The following is a 15,213-nucleotide window of genomic DNA, read 5'->3' on the forward strand; positions in this document are numbered from 1 at the left end:
CCAATCCACAGCAAGCATAAAAACATGGAGACAATTATCAGACAAATTCCTGAATCAATTTTACCCTCCAAAAAGGATGACACAGCTAAGGCTGGATATCCAAGGCTTTAAACAAGAGGATCATGAATCCCTTTATAATGCCTGGGAGAGGTACAGAGGGATGCTAAGGAAATGCCCCTCTAAAATGTTTTCAGAGTGGGTATAGTTAGACATCTTCTACTATGGGCTTACAGAAAGAGCTCAAACGTCTCTAGACTACTCAGCTGGTGGATCTATACACATGAGAAAGACGATTGAAGAAGCTCAAGAACTCATAGATATGGTTGCTAGAAATCAACATCTGTACTCAAGCAGTGAGTCCTCTATAAAAGAAGAGGCTAGGGCAGTAACTACTGATCCTAATCCTCAAGAACAGATTGTTGAACTTAATCAGCAATTACTCCTTATGACAAAACAATTAGCAGAATTTAAAGAGATACTCCAAGACACTAAAAATGCTAATAAGAATATGGAAGCACAATTGAATCAGACAAGACAGCAGCTATCTAAACAGATAACAGAAGAATGCCAAGCTGTCCAATTAAGGAGCGGGAAGACATTGAATAAATCAGCTCAAAGTAGCAGAAAGCCAAGAAAGGAACAACTGACAGAGGAAGACCAAACCACTGCCCAAAATCCCTCTGAGGACAGCAAGAGCCCAGAGAGGAATAATTCTGGCATTCAAACGCCAGAAAAGGGTGAAAGATTGGCGTCAAACGCCCAGTGGATGCCCACTTCTGGCGTTCAAACGCCAGAAAAGGGAGAAAAGTTGGCGTTAAACGCCCATTCCTTGCCCATTTCTGGCGTTCAGACGTCAGAAAATGGTGGGAAGCTGGCGTTAAACGCCCATCCAGCACCCAATCCTGGCGTTCAAACGCCAATGAGGGATCAGACACCTACAAGTGCTGATAGTAACCCCTCTAAGAAGGCTTCTCCAACCACCTCTGTAGGGAATAAACCTGCAGCAACTAAGGTTGAAGAATATAAAGCCAAGATGCCTTATCCTCAGAAACTCTGCCAAGCAGAACAGGATAAACAATTTGCCCGCTTTGCAGACTATCTCAGGACTCTTGAGATAAAGATCCCGTTTGCAGAGGCACTTGAGCAAATACCCTCTTATGCTAAGTTCATGAAAGAGATCTTAAGTCATAAGAAGGATTGGAGAGAAACTGAAAAGGTGTTTCTCACTGAAGAATGTAGTGCAATCATTCTGAAAAGCTTAACAGAGAAGCTTCAAGATCCAGGAAGCTTTATGATACCATGCACATTAGAGGGTGCTTGCACCAAGACAGCTCTATGTGACCTTGGAGCAAGTATCAACCTAATACCTGCATCCACTATCAGAAAGCTTGGCTTGACTAAAGAAGTCAAACCAACCCGAATATGTCTTCAACTTGCTAATGGCTCCATTAAATATCCATCAGGCATAATTGAGGACATGATTGTCAAGGTTGGGCCATTTGCCTTTCTCACTGACTTTGTAGTGCTGGAAATAGAGGAGCACAAGAGTGCAACTCTCATTCTAGGAAGACCTTTCCTAGCAACTAGACCAACTCTTATTGATGTACAAAAAGGGGAAGTGACCCTGAGAGTCAATGAGGATGAGTTCAAGTTAAATGCTGTCAAAGCTATGCAGCATCCAGACACATCAAATGACTGTATGAGCACTGATATTATTGACTCTTTGGTGGAAGAGATCAATATGACTGAAAGTCTCGAATCAGAGCTAGAGGACATCATTAAAGATGTTCAGCCTGATCTGGAGGGATCAGAGGAAATAAAAGAACCTCTGAAAATTCCTCAAGAAGAGGACAAGCCTCCTAAACCCGAGCTCAAACCACTACCACCATCCCTGAAATATGCATTTCTGGGAGAAGGTGACACTTTTCCAGTGATCATAAGCTCTGGTTTAAATCCACAGGAAGAGAAAGCACTAATTCAAGTGCTAAGGACACACAAGACAGCTCTTGGGTGGTCCATAAGTGATCTTAAAGGCATTAGCCCAGAAAGATGCATGCACAAGATCCTCTTGAAGGATGATGCTAAGCCAGTGGTTCAACCACAGAGGCGGCTAAATCCAGCCATGAAGGAGGTGGTGCAGAAAGAGGTCACTAAGTTACTAGAGACTGGGATTATTTATCCTATTTTTGATAGCCCCTGGGTAAGCCCTGTCCAAGTTGTACCCAAAAAGGGAGGAATGACAGTGGTTCACAATGAAAAAAATAAACTGGTTCCTACAAGAACAGTTACAGGGTGGCGTATGTGTATTGACTACAGAAGGCTCAATACAGCCACCAGAAAGGATCATTTTCCTTTACCATTCATAGACCAGATGCTAGAGAGACTAGCAGGTCATGACTATTAGTGCTTTTTGGATGGCTATTCAGGCTACAACCAAATTGCAGTAGATCCTCAGTATCAAGAGAAAACAGCATTCACATGTCCTTCTGGAGTTTTGCCTACAGAAGGATGCGTTTTGGTCTATGCAATGCACCTGCAACCTTTCAGAGGTGCATACTTTCTATTTTCTCTGATATGGTAGAAAAATTTCTGGAAGTCTTCATGGATGACTTTTCAGTATTTGGAGACTCATTCAGCTCCTGTCTTGACCATTTAGCACTTGTTCTGAAAAGATGCCAAGAGACCAACCTAGTTTTAAACTGGAAAAAATGTCACTTTATGGTGACTGAAGGAATTGTCCTTGGGCATAAAATTTCAAACAAGGGAATAGAGGTGGATTAAGCTAAGGTAGAGGTAATTGAAAAATTACCACCACCTGCCAATGTAAAAGCAATCAGAAGCTTTCTGGGGCATGAAAGATTCTATAGGAGGCTTATAAAGGATTTTTCAAAAATAGCAAAACCTCTGAGCAATCTGCTAGCTGCTGACACGCCATTTGTGTTTGACACAGAGTGTCTGCAGGCATTTGAGACCCTGAAAGCTAAGCTGGTCACAGCACCAGTCATCTCTGCACCAAACTGGACATTACCATTCGAACTAATGTGTGATGCCAGTGACCATGCCATTGGTGCAGTGTTGGGACAGAGGCATAACAAGCTTCTGCACGTCATTTACTATGCTAGCCATGTTTTAAATGATGCACAGAAGAATTACACAACCACAGAAAAAGAGTTACTTGTAGTGGTTTATGCCATTGACAAGTTTAGATCCTACTTAGTAGGTTCAAAAGTGATTGTGTATACTGACCATGCTGCTCTTAAATACCTACTCACAAAGCAGGATTCAAAACCCAGGCTCATAAGATGGGTGTTGCTTCTGCAAGAGTTTGACATAGAAATAAGAGACAGAAAAGGGACAGAGAACCAGGTAGTTGATCACCTGTCCCGGATAGAACCAGTAGCAGGGGCGTCCCTCCCTCTTACTGAGATCTCTGAAACCTTTCTGGATGAGCAACTTTTCGCCATTCAGGAAGCACTATGGTTTGCAGACATTGCAAATTATAAAGCTGTGAGGTTCATACCCAAAGAGTACAGCAGGGTGCAGACGAAAAAACTAATTTCAGATGCTAAGTACTACTTATGGGATGAACCATATCTCTTAAGAGATGTGCAGATGGAATGATTTGCAGATGCGTACCCAGAGAAGAGGCACAGAAGATCCTATGGCACTGCCATAGATCACAGTATGGAGGACATTTCGGAGGTGAGCGAACAGCCACTAAGGTCCTCCAATGTGGCTTCTACTGGCCTACTCTCTATAGAGATGCCCGAGAGTTTGTGCGTAACTGTGATAGTTGCCAAAGAGCTGGCAACTTGCCTCATGGTTATGCCATGACTCAACAAGGGATCTTAGAGATTGAGTTGTTTGATGTATGGGGTATTGACTTCATGGGTCCCTTCCCACCATCATACTCAAACACTTACATTCTGGTGGCAGTAGACTATGTATCTAAATGGGTAGAAGCAATTGCCACACCCACTAATGATACTAAGACCGTACTGAAATTCCTCCAGAAACATATTTTCAGCAGATTTGGCATCCCCAGAGTACTAATCAGTGACGGGGGCACTCATTTCTGTAATAAACAGCTTTACTCTGCTATGGTCCGATATGGAATTAGCCACAAAGTAGCAACTCCATATCACCCACAGAAAAATGGGCAGGCTGAAGTCTCTAATAGAGAACTAAAAAGAATCCTGGAACGGACTGTAATTGCCCGAGAAAGGAATGGGCGAAAAGCTTGGATGATGCTCTGTGGGCATACAGAACAGCATTCAAGACTCCTATAGGAACCTCTCCATACCAGCTTGTATATGGCAAGGCCTGTCATCTGCCCGTGGAACTGGAACGTAAGGCCTACTGGGCAACCAGATTCCTAAACCTGGACGCCAAGTTAGCTGGAGAGAAAAGATTGCTCCAGCTAAATGAGCTAGAGGAATTCAGACTCAATGCTTTTGAAAATGCTAAAATTTATAAGGAGAAAGCAAAAAAGTGGCATGATAAGAAACTGTCATCTAGAGTCTTTGAACCAGGATAGAAGGTTCTGCTATTTAACTCTAGGCTCATACTATTCCCTGGGAAATTGAAATCCCGGTGGAGGGGACCATATGTGATCACGAGTGTATCACCGTATAGATATGTTGAGCTTCAGGATATTGATTCTGATAAAAAGTTCATTGTTAATGGACAGAGAATCAAACATTATCTTGAAAGCAATTTTGAGCAAGAATGCTCAAAACTGAGGCTTGAATAAAGCTCAGTCAAGGTCCAACTAAAGACAATAAAGAAGCGCTTGCTGGGAGGCAACCCAGCCATTAGCAGGTTATTTGTTTTACTTAACACTTAGAGAAGTTTAATATAAATTCTCTTCAAGATTAATCATCAAAATTGAAGGAATTCACAGAGTTACAACAAGATTCAGTGCAAAAAGCAGAGAAAAGGAGCTCACTAGCAAGAAAACGCCAGTAAAGAGCATTTTGGGCGTTTAACGCCAGTAAAGGTACCATTTTGGGCATTAAACGCCAGAATGGGTACCACTCTGGGCATTTAACGCAAGAATAGCAGCATCCTGGGCGTTCAGAAAAATGCCCAGTACCAAAGGATTTCTGGCGTTTAACGCCAGCCAGGGTACTTGGCTGGGCGTTAAACGCCCACAATGGCCAACTTATGGGCGTTAAACGCCAGAATGGATACCATTCTGGGCGTTTAACGCCAGAAAGACAGGGGGAGAGGATTTTGTTTTCCACTTCAAAATTTTTCAAATTTTCATGTTTTGACTCATAATTTTCTGCATAAACATATTTCAAACTTTCATCATTCACCCTCAATTTTCAAAAAATTCAACACTTTTCTAAATCTCTTTTCAAATTTCTTTCAAATCCTTCCCAAATCTTCTTCAAAAACTCAAGTATCTTTTCAATTCCTTTCCAAATCTTTTCCAACTCATCATATCATCTCTTAATTCTTATATGCATAAACAAATTTTTAGATTTAACCTCTTTATATCTTTTTCAATTAAAAATCTCATCTTTTTCATATCATGATTTTATTTTCTTCCACCAATCATATCTCTATGTCATATCTCTTTCAAAATTTTCGAAATCCCTCCCCTCCTCTTATAAATACACATTCGGCCATCCCCTCCTCTCCTCCATTCAAATTTGCCTCTCCTCCTCTCTCTCCCCTTTCCTTTCTTTTGCTTAAGGGCAAGCAAACCTCTAAGTTTGGTGTATTTTTCCGTGATCACTGAGCTAAGACTCATCAAGATCATGGCTCTTAAGTGAAAACAAACCAATTCAAGAGGCAAGAAAGAGAATACTCCAAAGAGTCTTTGGAATCAAGAGAGGTTCTTCACCAAAGAACATGCAGACCATTACCATAAAATAATGGATCTAAGATCAGTGATCCTGGAAGTTAAATTCAATCTGAAAGAAGACGAATATCTGGAGTTCCAAGAGCAAATTCGAAACAGAGGATGGGAAATTCTAGCTAATCCTGAAACAAGGGTTGTAAGAAACATGGTTCAGGAATTCTATTCAAATCTGTGGCTGACAGATAAGCAGAGAATAACTGGAACCGCCTTTCATACCTACAAAACCATAGTCAGAGGAAGGATTATTTACTTTCATCTGGACAAAATAAGAGAGGTCTTCAAATTGCCTCAACTACAAGATGATCCAGAATCCTTTAATAGGAGAATGGTGAGAGAAGATAAGGGGTTGGACTAAGTTCTAGAGGACATATGCCTCCCTGGAACTAAGTGGATAACCAATTCAAAAGGTGTCCCAAACCAACTCAAGAGAGGAGATCTTAAACCAGTTGCAAGAGGCTGGTTGGACTTCATTGGGCATTCCATACTGCCCACTAGCAACCGCTCTGAGGTCACTGTCAAAAGAGCAGTGATGATTCATTGCATTACGCTGGGAAAAAAAGTAGAGATTCAACATCTGATTTCTTGTGAGATTTACACAATTGCAAACAAGAACTCCACTGAAGCCAAACTAGCATACCCAAGCTTAATTTCTCTGCTATGTAAAGATGCTGGGGTGAGGATGGGAGTAGATGAATTCATTCCAATCGAACACCCAATCACTAAGAAGTCAATGGAAGGACAACAAGTGCAAGACAACTCCATCAAAAGGAGGGCGCAGGAGTTCCTCCCAGAAATCCCTGAAATTGACTACTGGACCCGCTTAGAAGCATCTGTCACCAAGGTGCAAGAAGCTGTGGATCAACTTAAGGAAGAACAGCAGAATCAAAACTGCATGCTCTGAAAACTGCTAAAGGAACATGAGAAGCAGGGGCGTGAGCTACAGGAGCTGAAGCGCCAGAAGCTCTCCCTGGAAGGACCAAACACCCCACAGAATGAAGGAGCATCCACTGCTCAAAATCAAGGTTGTTGAGTCCTAACTCTGTGATAACCTCTATTATTAGGAATCTATTTTAAGAGTCATTTATTTTTCTGTTTTTAATTTTCTGTCTTCTATTATTATTATTTTGCTCTTATATTTATTTTTGAAGTCTTATTTTCATTCCATGATTAATAAAATTTAAAGTTTATGTCTTAAAGCTATGAATGTCCTATGAATCCATCACCTTTCTTAAATAAAAAATGTTTTTAATTGCAAAAGAAAAAGAAGTACATGAATTTCAAATTTTAAAACAGATTAATTATTTTGATGTGGTGGTAATACTTTTTGTTTTTCTGAATGAATGCTTGAATAGTGCATATTTTTGAATTTGTTGTTTATGAATGTTAAAATTGTTTGCTCTTGAAAGAATGATGGAAAAGGAGAAATGTTATTGGTGATCTGAAAAATCATAAAAATGATTCTTGAAGCAAGAAAAAGCAGTGAAAAGCTTGCAGAAAAAAAATGTGGCGAAAAAAAAGAGAGAAAAGAAAAAGAAAGTAGAAAAAGCCAATAGCCCTTTAAACCAAAAGGCAAGGGTACAATAAAAAGGATCCAAGGCTTTGAGCATCAGTGGATAGGAGGGCCTAAAGGAATAAAATCCTGGCCTAAGCGGCTAAACCAAGCTGTCCCTAACCATGTGCTTGTGGCGTGAAGGTGTCAAGTAAAAACTTGAGACTGAGCGGTTAAAGTCGTGCTCCAAAGGAAAAAGAGAGTGCTTAAGAGCTCTGGACACCTCTAATTGGGGACTTTAGCAAAGCTGAGTCACAATCTGAAAAAGTTCACCCAGTTATGTGTCTGTGGGATTTATGTATCCAGTGGTAATACTAGTAAACAAAATGCTTAGGGTCACGGCCAAGACTCATAAAGTAACTGTGTTCAAGAATCAACATACTGTACTAGGAGAATCAATAACACTATCTGAATTCTGGGTTTCTATAGATGCCAATCATTCTGAACTTCAAAGAAAAAAAGTGAGATGCCAAAACTATTCAGAGCCAAAAAGCTAATAGCCCCGCTCATATAATTAAGACTGATCTTCATAGTAATTTTTGGAATTCATTGTATATTCTCTTATTTTATCCCATTTGATTTTCAGTTGCTTGGGGACAAGCAACAATTTAAGTTTGGTGTTGTGATGAGTGGATAATTTATACGCTTTTTGGCATTATTTTTAGTATGTTTTTAGCATATTTTAATTAGTTTTTATTATGTTTTTATTATTTTTTATTCAAAAATCACATTTCTCGACTTTACTATGAGTTTGTGTATTTTTCTGTGATTTCAGGTATTTTCTGGCTGAAATTGAGGGACCTGAGCAAAAATCTGATTCAGAGGCTGAAAAAGGACTGCAGATGCCGTTGGATTCTGACCTCCCTGCACTTGAAGTGGATTTTCTGGAGCTACATAAGCCCAATTGGCGTGCTCTCAATTGCGTTGGAAAGTAGACATCCTAGGCTTTCCAGAAATATATAATAGTCCAAACTTTGCTCGAGATTTGATGGCCCAAACCGGCGTTCCAAGTCAGCATAGAAGTTATGGCGTCAAAACGCCAAAACTGGCATGAAAACTGGAGTTAAACGCCCAAACTGGCACAAAAGCTGGCGTTTAACTCCAAGAAAGGTCTCTACACATGAAAGCTTCTATGCTCAGCCCAAGCACACACCAAGTGGGCCCGGAAGTGGATTTTTACACTAACTGTTCTAGCTTACTCATTTTCTGTAACCCTAGGTCACTATTTATTATAAAAACTACTTTTAGTGATTCATCTTGTACCTCATGACACTCTACACGTTTCATATTGTATCTTCTACGGTATGAGTCTCTAAACCCCATTGTTGGGGGTGAGGAGCTCTGCTGTTCTTCATGAATTAATGCAATTATTACTATTTTCCATTCTATCATGCTTGCTTCTATTCTAAGATATTCATTTGCACTTCAACCTGATGAATGTGATGATCTGTGACACTCATCATCATTCTCACCTATGAACGCGTGCCTGACAACCACCTCCGTTCTACATGCAATCAAGCTTGAATGTGTATCTCTTGGGTTTCTAATCTAAGATTGGAACCTTCGTGGTATAGGCTAGAATTATTGGCGGCCATTCCTGAGATCTGGAAAGTCTAAACCTTGTCTGTGGTATTCCAAGTAGGATCTGGGAAGGGATGACTGTGACGAGCTTCAAACTCACGAGTGCTGGGCGTAGTGACAGACGCAAAAGGATCAATGGATCCTATTCCAACATGAGTGAGAATCGACAGATGATTAGCCGTGCGGTGACAGTGCATTTGGACCATTTTCACTGAGAGGACGGATGGTAGCCATTGACAACGGTGATCCACCAACATACAGCTTGCCATGGAAGGAGCCTCGCGTGTATGATGAAGAAGACAGTAGGAAAGCAGAAAATTAGAAGACAAAGCATCTCCAAAACCTCAACCTGTTCTCCATTACTGCATAACAATATTTATTTCATGTTCTTTTACTTTTTACAATTAAATCTGAGAATTATTGATATCCTGACTAAGAGTTACAAGATAACCATAGCTTGCTTCAAGCCGACAATTTCCGTGGGATCGACCCTTACTCACGTAAGGTATTACTTGGATGATCCAGTGCACTTGCTGGTTAGTTGTACGGAGTTGCAAAAGTGTGATTGTAATTTCGTGCACCATTGACCAATCTGTACCTCCAAATTTCTGATGGAGGACATTGTCTTAGTTATGAAACTATGAGTGGTCTTAGAGAGGCTGGAGACTAGAATGGCTAAGTCAGAAAGGCTCTGCTTAGGAGTGTCCATGTTCCCTTGAGAAAATGGGAATGGTGGCCTGTTATTAAACCTATTCTGGTTCCTTCCACCTTGATTATTATTGAAGCTTTGCTGAGGCTTCTGTTAATCCTTCCATGAAAGGTTAGGATGATTCCTCCATGGTGGGTTGATCAGGATCATAGGCTTTTTTGTGTGATATTTGTCGGTCTATAATTTACCAATAAAATTCCGTCGTGAGTATAGTCTAAACCAACAAGCTATCCCGCACCAAAATTAAAGAGTGTGTCATCACAATTAAAAATCAATAACCGAGAGTAGAATCCCGGGTCGTTCTCTCTAGGAGTTGCCCTAAGATGCACGTCATTGTTTAGGAGTTCTCTTGGTGTTTTTGGAGTTGAATGCAAGAAAAGTAAATGAACATGAAACTAAAGTGATGAACAATTAACAAATGGAATAAGGAAACTAAGAAATTAAACTAACAAGAGAGAATGATAATCAATCAATGTAAAATCCTTGGCTAGGGGTAGAAATTGGAATTCCTATCATCATTGACTCCATCAATTGTAACAAGAATTGGCCATTGCTCCACTTAGTTAACTTCTAACTATGAAGGAAAGTCAAGTGGATACAATCAACATGAGTCCACAAGTCCTAGTCAAATCCTAAGGAAAGACTAGCTTTAGTGGCATTCAAGTCAACTAGCAACTTCCAATTATCAATTGCAAAAGACTTTGACAATTCAAGTGTCGCCAATTACCCAACCCCCAAGCCAAGAGTGAAAATCTACTCCAAAACTACAATGGACATTTCCTCAAACACTTGGTGAGCAAGAATGAAAGACAATGTCAAATTGAGAAGAAAATTCAAATCAAAGTTATCTACTACAAACAACTAACAACAACAAAGTAATTATCAACAATGAACATGAAATTCCTCAATGCATTAATAGAAATCAATGTAAACAAGATCCAAATCTAAGATCCAAAATAACTAGAATAACAAGAACATTAAATGAGAGTAGGAGAATGAGATCTACAAATTAAAGCAATGTAAAATTGAATTAACACAGATCTAACCAAAGGATCCAAGTAAAATTGAAATTGAGAAGGCTAAGATCTAGAGAGAGATGAGAGTTTCTCTCTCTACAAAAACTAGAAACAAAAACTAGCTAAAATTGTGTGTAATGTGTGAGTGAATAAGTTCCCCCCTTCCTCCCTCAATTCCTGGGTCTTTTTCATGCAGAATCAAGTTGAATTTGGGCCTGGAGCCTCCCAGAAATTGCTAGCCATGAGTTCATTAATGAGGTCACGTGCTGGGCGTCACGCGTGCACGTCGGCCACGCTTGCGCGTAATCTGAGTTCTACAAGCCACGCGTACGCGTCGGTGAGATTTTGGCAAGCCACGCGAGTGCGCCAGTTCTTGCGCACCAGTGCCAGCTACATGCATCTACGCGTGAGTGTCATCCACGCGTGCGCGTCACAGCCAATTCTCCAAAGCTCCATTTTTCATGTTCCTTCCACTTGTGCATGCTTCCTTTCCATCTTCTAGGCCATCCTTGCCCTATAGATCCTGAATACACTTAACAAACACATCATGGCATTGAATGGTAATAGAAAAGGATTAAAATTTGGCATTTTTAGGGTTAAAAAAGCATGTTTTGAACCATGAAGCAAAATTAAGAAGGAAACACAAAACCATGCAATTTATATGAATAAGTTCAGAAAATATTGATAAAATCCCCCAAATCTACACAAGATAAACCACCAGATTGGGGTTTATTAGGCTTCTACTTCAGAAGAAGCTTCCTGAGTGCTGCCAGCTGTGGCTTGCATTTCAGTCAAATGCTGAGAGATCATATTGACCTGCTGGGTCAAGATCTTGTTCTGAGCCAATATGGCATTCAGAGTGTCAACTTCAAGAACTCCTTTCTTTTGAGGTACCCCATTACCTACAGAGTTTCTTTCAGAAGTGTACATGAATTGGTTGTTTGCAACCATCTCAATGAGTTTTCTTGCTTCTGCAGGCGTTTTCTTCAAGTGAAGTGATCCACCTGCAGAGCTGTCCAATGATCTTTTGGACATCTCAGACAGACCATCATAGAAAATTCCTAGGATAGACCATTCTGAGAGCATGTCAGGAAGACACCTCCTGATTAGTTGCTTGTATCTTTCCCTAGCTTCATAGAGGGATTCACCTTCTTTTTGTCTGAAGGTTTGAACTTCCACTCTGATTTTGTTCATCCTTTGAGGAGGAAAGAATTTGGCCAAGAAAGCATTGACTAGCTTTTTCCAAGAGTCTAGGCTCTCTTTTGGTTGAGAATCCAACCATATCTTAGCTCTATCTCTTACAACAAAGGGAAACAGCATAAGTCTATAGACCTCAGGATCCACTCCATTGGTCTTAACAGTATCACAGATTTGCAAGAATTCAGCTAGGAACTAATGTGGATCTTCCAGTGGAAGTCCATGGAACTTGCAATTCTATTGCAGAAGAGAGACTAACTAAGGCTAAAGCTCAAAGTTGTTAGCTCCAATGGCAGGTACAGAGATGCTTCTGCCATAGAAATCAGAGGTAGGCATGGTGAAGTCACCAAGAACCTTTCTTGCCTCTCCTTCATGTTTGGCCATGTCTTCAGCTTCTTGTACGAAATTTTCTAAGAGGTTTCTTCTGGAGTGTTGTGCTTTAACTTGTTGTAAGCTCCTCCTTAAAGTCCTCTCAGGTTCAAGATTAAGATTAAAGAGATGTTCTTTATCCCTGTTCCTGGTCATAAACAAGAAAAGAAGAAACCAAGAAAAGAGGAGAATGGGAGCTCTATGTTCAAGAATAGAGGACTCCCTATGAGATGTGAAGAAAGAAGAGAAAGAAGAATAAAGATAGAAGAAGGAGAAGAAGAATTCGAATAAAGAGAGAAGAATTAGAAGTAGAAAAGATAAACAAGAATTAAAATATTTTTGTTTTTATTTTATTTATTTATGTAATTCAAAAATAAAGGTTAATGAATTCAAAATATTTGAAAATTAAATGATGAATTTTCGAAAATAGGAGAGATAGAGGAGAATTTTCGAAAATAGGAGAGAGAAGAATTAGTTAGGAAGTTTTGAAAAAGAAGAGAGAGTAAACAAGTAACCAATTAAGAAAGATTTGAAAACAGGATAAGATAGAAGATTAGAAAAGATTTGATTTTAAAAATATTTGAAAAAAGTCAACAAGATAAGAATTGAAAAAATTTGAAAAAGATTTAATTTTAAAATTTAAAAGAAGATAAGATAGAAAAGATAAGATAAGTTATATAAGAAAGATAAGATAAGAAAGTTAAGAGAAGATAAGTTTTAAATTAAAAAGATTTGAAATTTAAATTTTAAATTTGAAAATTAAATTTTGAACTCGAACATTTCCCGACAACGGCGCCAAAAACTTGGTGCACAAATCCCCACACTTCGTACAACTATACAAGCAAGTGCACTGGGTCGTCCAAGTAATACCTGAGCGAGTCAGGGTCGATCCCACGAGGCTTGTGGTTTGAAGCAAGCTATGATTATCTTGCAAATCTTAGTCAAGTGAGTATGAGATGTTGGTATGTTGTTTAATTGCATAAAAGGAATAAAGAGAGATCTTAACTAGGTTGACCTGTTTACAATGATAAAAAGATGGTTAAGGCTTGGAGATGCTTTATCCTTCTGGATTAACTCTGGTATTACTGTCTTCTTCAATTGTGAATGATTTCTTCTATGGCAGGCTATATGTGATTGTCGCCAGTTGAAAGGTCACCAATGCTCCTCCAGATTTGAATCCCAGGGTTAGTGTGGATCCATTCTGATTGAGGGTGAAGCTCCTGCAGTCCATTCTCCTTAATGATCCTACTCAAAAATGCCACAGACAAGGTCGGATCTTCCAGATCAGAGAATGTTGTGCCTTTGGGTTCTAGCCTCTACCACAGAGACCCTAATCTCCCATACCTTAGCTGAACTAGTGTCTCGAGAAGTCCCCAACGAAGTCGTGAATTAGCCGTCTAAGAGATGTATAATCAAGTTGGTGGTCCGATACTTTCCAGTTACGTATTCACACGAACCTAAGAAGAACACGGGTGGTTGTCAGGCATGTGGTCTTAGTATGAAGAACGAAGATGATTATCACGGGTCATCCCATTCATCAAGTTGAAGAATGAAGATACATCTTAGAATTGAATCAAACATGGATTGAAGAGAAACAGTAATACTTTTATTAATCCATAAAACTCAGCAGGGCTCCTCCCCTCAACCTAGGAGGTTTAAAAACTCATACTGATAGAAAATACAATGTGTAAAACGAAATATGGCTGATCTCCCTTAATGAGAGGTGTAAAAGTTCTTTAAATACTAAACAAATGACTAAGGATTACATAAGAAAGGGTAAAACAGTCTTTTTTGGGCTGAGTTTTGATGAGATCCATGTGCTTGGAGGCCTCTAGGGCGTCGAACGCTGGCTAGGGGGGTCTTCTTTGGGCGTTTGGTTGCTGGTCTCCTCCTTTGGGCGTTAGACGCCTGGACTGGGCAGGAGGCTGGCGTTGGACGCCAGTTTTGGGCCTTCAATTCCAAAGTAAAGTATAGACTATTATACATTGCTGAAAAGCTCTAGAAGTCAGCTTTCTATATCCATTGAAAACGCTCTATTTGAACTTCTGTAATTCCAGAAAAGCTCTTTTGAGTGCAAGGAGGTAAGATCTAGACAGCATCTGCAGTGTTTTCTCTGTTTCTGAATTAGACTTTTGCTCCAGCTCCTCAATTTCAGCCAGAAAATACCTGAAATTGCATAAAAACACAAAATCTCAAAGTAGAATCCAAAAATATAAATTTTACACTAAAACCTATGAAAACTTAATAAAACTTAAACAAATCATGCTAAAAACTATATAAAAATGATGCCAAAAAGTGTATAAAATATCCGCTCATCAAAAATATATTTGTTTTTTTTAAATTTGAACCATATAATTTGAACTCATGATTTGGTTCAATACAGTTCAATAAAACCAAACCAAATTAACAAATAAATCATGTGGGACACTTATTTCAATCACAAGGGCGACTTCAGCGAAAGTTACTTTTCATGACTTCATTTAAGTGGCCGCCTTAAAACTTTATTTCAAACAAGAGTATTTAGAATGTTAGAGCAATATACCTTTTAAATGTGTAGTATTTTTATTTGTTTAAGTTAACTTGAAATCCTATATTGACCGTGCTGTCTCATTTTTTTCCGTTGATTTTGTATTTTTTTTCCATTGGCTCGATTTTTCTTTATTTTCAATTTTTTCCCGTTGATTTTGTATTTTTTTTCCATTGGCTCGATTGTTCTTTATTTTCAATTTTGTACTTTATTTTCTCACCGTCGAAGTTAGACCTGACATTGGGAGTTTCCATAGCATAGGTGAAGGACAAATCCACCTTCTCTTTTATTCTTTCTCTTTTCTAACTTATCCTATTCGATTTGAATTCTAAAAAAAAAAAGGAGGAATTTTCGATATTTTTTTTATTTCGAATCCTCTTCACTGCTTCCTTT

This window comes from Arachis ipaensis, chromosome B10 (genome assembly GCF_059453495.1).
Source record: "Arachis ipaensis isolate K30076 ecotype BB chromosome B10, ASM5945349v1, whole genome shotgun sequence".
NCBI classification, from domain to species: domain Eukaryota; kingdom Viridiplantae; phylum Streptophyta; class Magnoliopsida; order Fabales; family Fabaceae; genus Arachis; species Arachis ipaensis.